Raw genomic sequence first — 7855 nt, forward strand, 5'->3', positions numbered from 1 at the left:
CTTACATCTGCCTGCTGATGCCTTTGCCTTTCCTTTATACCGATTGTCTCTCCCTGGATCTCAGTTCATAGGACTGTCCTCCGGTGCTGCGACCGTCACACCATCCATCCAAACTTCCCCACTGCCATCCTCGGCTCTCCTCCACTCTGCCCGACCTGCACCTGCGACTCCGCTGGGACCCCTCTCTGCTGCCCCCTAGCGATCGCCCCGCCTTATAACAGCCGATGGGAAGCATTCTATTCATTCACTCAGCTGAGCAAAAAGACCTAACTTCGGATCAGATCAGCATATGGAGTTTATACGTTATTATACGGAGCCTGCCTCTATGTACCGTGACACGATCATCACTGGGACTCCCTTCTACACCCAACTACCCCCCTCCCCCATTCACAGCTCTCAACTCTGCACCTAACTACCCTTCCCCCATTCATAGCTCACACCTCTGCACCCAACTACCCCCCCTCCCATCCTACCCCCCCCATCCACAGCTCTCACCTCTGCATCCAACTAGGCCCCCCCCATCCACAGCTCTCACCTCTGCACCCAACTACCCCTATCCCCTATCCACAGCTCTCACCTCTGCACCCAACTACCCTCCTCCTCCATCCACAGCTCTCACCTCTGCACCTAACTACCCTACCCCCATCCACAGCTCTCACCTCTGCACCCAACTAACCCCTCCAGGGGTGGACTGACAACTCATGGGGCCCCTGGGAAATAGGGGATCATGGAGCCCCTGTGTCCTTGCCCAAACTCAAAAAAGCCTATGAAAAAAGGTACCAGGGGCATCTCATGGGGCCCCCTACTGACCCCGGGCCCTCGGGCAGTGCCCGAGTTTCCAAATGGTCAGTCCGCCCCTGGATGGGATTGTTGAGTTGGGCACCTTATAACCTAAAATACAGATGTAGCAACTACCCCTATCCCACATCCACAGCTCTCACCTCTGCACCAAACTACCCCCCTCCTCCATCCACAGCTCTCACCTCTGCACCCAACTACTGCCCTTCCATCCATAGATCTTACCTTTGCACCCAACAACCCCCCATCCACAACTCTCACCTCTGCACCCAACTACTCCCCCTCCCATCCACAGCTCTCACATCTGCATCCAACAACCCCCCCCCCCCATCCCCAGCTCTAACCTTTGCACACTCTCCCTCATTCACAGCTCCCTTTTCTGCACCAGAACCTTTCCCCCCTTTTATCCACAGCTCTCACCTCGTCAACCAATCCCCCTCACAATCCACAACTCTCACCTATGTACCCTGCACTCCCCCCCCCCCCCAATTTACCCTGCATCCCTCTTCTGCACCTGAACATCTTCCCCTCTATCCACAGTGTTCACCTTTGCACCTAGAACCCCCCCTCCCCAATCCACAGCTCTAACCTTTGCTCCCAGCACCCCCTCCCTCATTCACAGCTACCTCTCATGCAACACAAAATCTCCCCCTTTATCCACAACTCTAACCAGTGCACCTCCCCATCCACAGCTCTCACCTCTTCAACCAACTCCCCTCCTCCTCACACTCCACAGCACCCTGCATTCCCCCCTACCCCCAATTTCCCCTGCATCCACAGCTCCCACCTCTGCATCCAACTACTCCCCCTCCCATCCACAGCTCTCACCTCTGCACCCAACCCCCCCCCCCCATCCCCAGCTCTAACCTTTGCACCCTCTCCCTCATTCACAGCTCCCTTTTCTGCACCAGAACATTTCCCCCCTTTTTGCCCACAGCTCTCACCTCATCAACTAATCCCCCTCACAATCCACAACTCTCACCTATGTACCCTGCAACCCCCCCCCCCCCCAATTTACCCTGCATTCACAGATCCCTCTTCTGCACCTGAACATCTTCCCCTCTATGCACAGTGTTCACCTTTGCACCCAGAGCCCCCCCCCCCCCAATCCACAGCTCTAACCTTTGCTCCCAGCACCCCCTCCCTCATTCACATCTCCCTCTTCTGCAACAAAAAAATCTCCCCCTTTATCCACAACTCTAACCTTTGCACCCCCCTCCCCAGCTCTCACCTCTTCAACCAACCCCCCTCCTCCTCACCCTCCACAGCACTCACCTGTGCACCCTGGATTCCCCCCTACCCCCAATTTCCCCTGCATCCACAGCTCCCACCTCTGCACCCAGCTCCTCCCATCAACAGCTCCCACCTCTGCACTCGCCGATTCCCCCCCACTCACAGACTCATCCACAGTACTCACCCCTGCACCCTGCACTCTCCTACTCATCCACAGCTCTTGTGCACCCAGGCACCCTCATCAACAACTCTCACCTCAGCACCTAGCCCCCCCATCAACAGCTCTCATTTCCGCACCCAGCCCAATCGACAGCTTTCGCCTCTGTACCCAACACCCCCATCCTGTTCATGCACAGCTTTCACCTCTGCACCCCCCCCCCCCTCCTCCCATACACAGCTCTCACCTTTTTAACCACCCCCCTCCCCTCTGACAATCCACAGCTCTCACCTATGCACCCTGGCCCCCCTCCCATTTATCCTCCATCCACAGCTCTCACACTGCACCCAACTCCCACCTCTGAACTCACTGAACCCCCCCCTTTCCACGCATACAAACACACACATCTCTGCACCCAGCAGTCTCCTATTCATCCACAGCTCTCATCTGTGCACCCGGCTACCCCTATCAACAACTTTCACCTCTGCACCCAGCCCCCCATCAACAGCTATCATCCCTGCACCCAGCTCCATCCACAGCTTTCACCTCTGCACCCAGCCCCCCCCCCCATCAACCGCTCTCATCCCCGCACCCAGCCCCATCCACAGCTTTCACCTCTACACCATGCGCCCCCTCTCTCATCAACAGCCCTTGTCTCTGCACACAGCCCCCCCCCATCCAAAACTAGGACCTGTTCTTGTTAACAAAATTGCATTCCTCTCTTACTTTCTATACATCCTGGCTAAACCCCCGTATACATCTGAAAAAAGAGATTTAAAGAGATTTATTCAATTCTCATCTCATTTCTCTGGGGACCTCATCCAGCTAGAATATGTCTAAAAACACTCCCACTCCCTCTGTCTAAATATGGCCTGGCTTTACCTAATATTATTATGCCTTCCAGTTGGGACACATGCACTGGTGGATGCACCACAATGAAACAATTCTGCAGTGGCAACAGAAGAAGCCATGTTGAATGCTTATGAAACTTTGAACATTTTATCTATAGAGGTAGACCACAAAGGCAACAGGAAACTTCCTAATTGAAAACATCTATGAACTTCTGCTTATGATAATGCACCCTATTTCTGATAATCCAATTTAAAACAGAAACAATTGAGTACTGTCCGTGATACTTTTTTTTATTTGCACTAACATACAATTTTGAGGACAAGCTTTTGGGGTATGTCCCCTTCTTCAAGGTCCAATCAGTACTATACAAATACAAATAACAACGTTTCAGCAGAATATTAGAAGGGATGAAAAAAAAAAAAAAAAAAAGGAGGCTAGAGATAAGAGACAGCAAAAGCGAGAGGGGAGGGGGGAATACTACACTCACACAGAGGCAGTCATGCTTGAGGTGATAAAACTGTTGGATAATGGTTGAGGAATCCCATGTCCAAATTCAGGCCATTATCTCTTGTGTCAAATAGAGTTATCATTCTTAGTTCAAAAGTTTTTCTTTCCTGAATAGATAATAATGATAATCCAATTTGAAACTCATCAAATAGTTAATTGTAGTGTAATCTTCAATTTGCTGAGTTTTGTGGGCTTTAAGATGGGATCAGGGGTGAACTGACAACTTATGGGGCCCCTGGGCAATAGGGGATCACGGGGCCCCTGTGTCTTTGCCCAAACTCAAAAAAGCCTATGAAAAGGGTACCAGGGGCATCTCATGGGGCCCCCTACTGACTCTGGGCCCTCGGGCAGTGCCCGAATTTCCAAATGGTCAGTCCGCCCCTGGATGGGACAGATGTAGCACCCTCTAGCTTTAGCTAGCATTTTTGCTATGAGTCAGAGGTTTGTTAGATGCCTGGGATGAGTCAGCCTGGGAGTGAGGTAGTGAGGTTACTTCAGCACAGGCTGGGAGGCTTTACAGGTCAGGGCTTCTGGAGCCCTCCCACTCTTCCAAAAACTACTGGAACTTTCCAGAAGAGGGGTGGAGGAGGGGAGGAGGCCTAGATTTGCATAATTAAGGGAACCTGACCAATACCCAGACAGGAGGCTGGGCATGGTGGCTAACAGCAACCCTTAAATGTAGAAGAAGCTGAGCAGCAGGGAAGTCGGGTGGAAGATGGTCTGAAGGAAGGTGTTGGAGTGTGGTGCCTGGGAGGGGGCCCCAGAGAGGGAAATCTACCTACAGGGTGGAGCAGACAGAAGGATCTCCACTGCCCTACAGTCTCTTTCGGGTGGACAGCCTGTCAGCAGGGAAGGAGCCATCCCAGCCTAAGGTCTGAAAGCAGCTGTAACCCACTAAGCTACATCAAAGGACAGTGTGAGTAGTTCTACCCCCCAGGCCACAGAAGAGAGAGGGCGGTCAGGTGAAATACCATTACTACCTCTCTTCTGGGACTACTTCACGGTGGATTCTGGAATCCCTTACCCTCAGGATAGCCAAGTGAATGAGGAGAGGTTCATCTGGTGTCTGAGGAGGTACGCCAAAGGGGACTCAGTGCACCTTAAAGAGACTGTTGCTGATTTTTGGTCCACATTTTGTACAATGTTTCTGCTGAAAAGTTTTACAGTTCCTTGGGCATCTCATATATCCCTAGACCCCATTTATTATTTACGACTTAGGCATGTATTTGCAGCACAGTTTTATCTTACTGATGTTAAATTAAGTTTTTCCATCAAGTGACTGTTACCATGCTTTACTGATCATAGGAAACTAACTTCCACCATTTCATTCTAACTTGCCTAAAACAAAAGCAAAATGGCAGCCAGACCTTCCATCTATAATGGATGATGAATGATCAGCAAGATCATTTTATCTCATCTAGAGACAAAGTGATACATAGTTAAAATACTTTCACCATGTAAATTACACACCTGAGAAGAGTCATAAAATGGAGAAAATGGAAATGGCTAATGTTGTAGGTGTAAATGCTTATGGGTAACTACATGCATATGATGCAGATGTGCCCCATTATTAAAGAGGATTTCCAGGTATGACATTTTTTACATATTGGTCCAGCTTAAACCAATGTAACTATACATATTCCATATCTGGAAGCTGTAAATCACTGTAGTAGACACTGCTACTCCAGTGATCTCTGCCAGCTTCTGGGTCCCTTGCCACGGCTGCCCTGTTGCATTGTGAATACAGGAGGTAGAACACTCAGCAACGGCGCCATTCAGAGAATACTTTGCATTTTCTCAATGAGTGCAAAGCATTCTTTCTTTGGAAGAGTTGGAGAGGCGAGGTGGGTGAATGGCACCTGTGTCGAGTTGCCATATTTCTGTGTTCAGAATGCTACAGGGCTGCTGCTCGGCATGTGACCTGGAAGCTATTGAAGATCACTGGAGTAGTGTACTACAGTGATTTCCATCTTCTAGAGGGATCACACAGGTATGGTAAATGCATGGTTACATTGGCCCAAGCTAGACCAATGTGTAGTAATTATGTAAAAATCCCTTGCCTGGAATTTTTAAACCTGCTTGGTCAGAAATCACTAATTTGTTAGCTTATAATTTAGGCATCCCAAATATATGTAACTCGGAACAATGTATATGAGTGTATTTTGAAGACATGGATATGGAAAAATCTCTTGTAGATCCTCATTTGACTACAGTTCTTTTACTTAAAAACACTTATAGTATTAAGATTTAAAATCCCAGACCCAGAAAATATGGTCAGCCAAGTATTACCAGTGTATAATATTACTTATAATGCTGGAGGCTACCCAAAAAACATTTTTTAAAATGTAGTCATGTTGGATAGATCTGACACATTGTGGCTTTACTAAAGGATTTGAGAATATTCTCACAATAAAATTAATTAATTTATCTAATCATGGTAAAAAAAAAGTTTCTGTCAGGATTTTTTGCCATCTGTGTTCCATTTGGATGAGCTCCCTTCACTTCCTGTCCTGTAGATGCAACATAAAGCAACAGGGAACTTCTCCAAAGTGAAAAAATCCCCCTCTTAGACAGTTGTCACTGGAACACTGGAGGATTTCCCTTCTGTTCCTGTTCTGGTGACATATCGCTTTTAGTTCCAGTGATGGCGGGTACAAGGACAAATGCAAAGGGTGTATCTCTCCAGTGTGGGCAGCAACAAAACCCCAACAGGGTTTCTTTACCCTTCCCTACTCTATCCAACATTTAGAAACATGTTTAGGCTTTGGGTTTACTCTAAGATATCAATAAAAGGGAGTAAGGGGTACTAATAGTTGCATACATACAATAGATGGGTTCTTGGAAGAGCAAAGAAATGATGTTGTCCAGACATGAGGAAGTCTAATGCTTAATCAGGAGAGTAAAACTTCCTTGTAGGAAGGCACTGCAGATCGCTTCTCGGCCTTTTGGCTAAGATCAAGTGTAGTATCTGTTCTTATCAGTGTCCAGTGGGGGTGCTCCCGGCCATTCTAGCTTTGCGGGGATGGCTGTTGTATAGTACCCTCACTGGTATGATGGGGGTCCGGAAGGCTAGACCGGAGGGACAGAAACCAGGGAGCGCCATGATTTGTTCTGGGGCCTTGGGAGTAATTCCTCTGGGAAAGCTGGAAAGACCCAGTACCTCCTGATTTGGACGGATCTACCTTGGTCTGGCCAGGGGCTGGGAAGGCAGAGAGTCCGCAAACACGGTGCCTTCTGAGTAGTCGCCTCAGGGGTGCTCTGAGTAGCACTTGGGTGTGGGACCCCACGATGCGAATGAGCACATGGTCACCGAGTTTAAACACTTTTTGCACTGCGCCTCTAGGACCGGGCCTTTTGGTCAAGTTCTGGGCAATTTTTTTGCTACAGGCCTCAGGGTCTGGTCAGTGCACAATTTGGGCACGACACTTTTTATTATTTTTATAGATTTATTTAATTATTTATTTATTTATTTTCCTCACCCCACGTTTGTCACTTTTTACTTTTGTGTGTGTTTTTTCTCACAGGATGGAGGGTGTGGGTCCTCGGGCCTGCCCTGAAGTCTAGGGGGAGGATGTGTGGCCCTACGGTTCCTTCCTCCCCTGTCCCTAGGGGGTTTTCTCTTCGGGAGAACCCCCTGGCCTAGTACTGGATGTCCGGCTTCGGCTGGGCATAAGGAACGGTGGTCCACCAGGCCTTTTGGCCAGGAGGACCAAATGGGAACCTTGTCCCTGTCAGGAGCTTCGTGCCCCGGGGGATCAGGGTAGTGGTCCAACCCCTTCGGGGGTAGGACAAAGCACACCCTTAAGTGCACTTTTTGTGTGGTGTTTTGCACTTGCACTTTTTTGTGAACACTTACGGGTTTTTTCGTTATAGTTGCACGTTTGCGGACTTAAAAAAAAAAAAAAGACTTTAAAATAATACCTGGTGATCCTGCCATAAAGGACCTTGTCCAGACAATTCTTAGAATTAGGTGAGAATGTTTCATCTCTCATTCCCAATTGCTTTGTGTGTTGTCCACCTGTCACATATGCAGTGGACACTGTAAGAGGCCATGACTACTTGTTGCACAGTTTTGATACATTCTTCCCAATTCCCACTATATCCAGTTATGGTTTACATCTATTTAAATATTCTATGCTAAATATCCTGTACTGTGCGTATTTACACTTTATCACAGAATTGTGAGTTTTTTTAAATTTTCCTTTAACACAAGCATATAAACCCACGTTAAGCAACACTCACACAACCACACTCTAAAGCCAATGTAAGCAAATACCAAGTCATCTTTTTACTTGCCATTTAATGTTG

General features: G+C 48.3%; 1 pseudogene; it reads left to right on the forward strand.

Annotated features, from left to right (window-relative positions):
- Nucleotides 1-6476: 6476 nt before the first annotated feature.
- Nucleotides 6477-6592, forward strand: LOC149454605 (U2 spliceosomal RNA; annotated as a pseudogene).
- The last annotated feature ends 1263 nt before the right edge of the window (nucleotides 6593-7855 follow it).

The sequence above is a fragment of the Staurois parvus genome, unplaced genomic scaffold (genome assembly GCF_062004578.1).
Source record: "Staurois parvus isolate SC_StPar_1 unplaced genomic scaffold, SC_StPar_1.0 ptg000422l, whole genome shotgun sequence".
NCBI lineage: Eukaryota > Metazoa > Chordata > Amphibia > Anura > Ranidae > Staurois > Staurois parvus.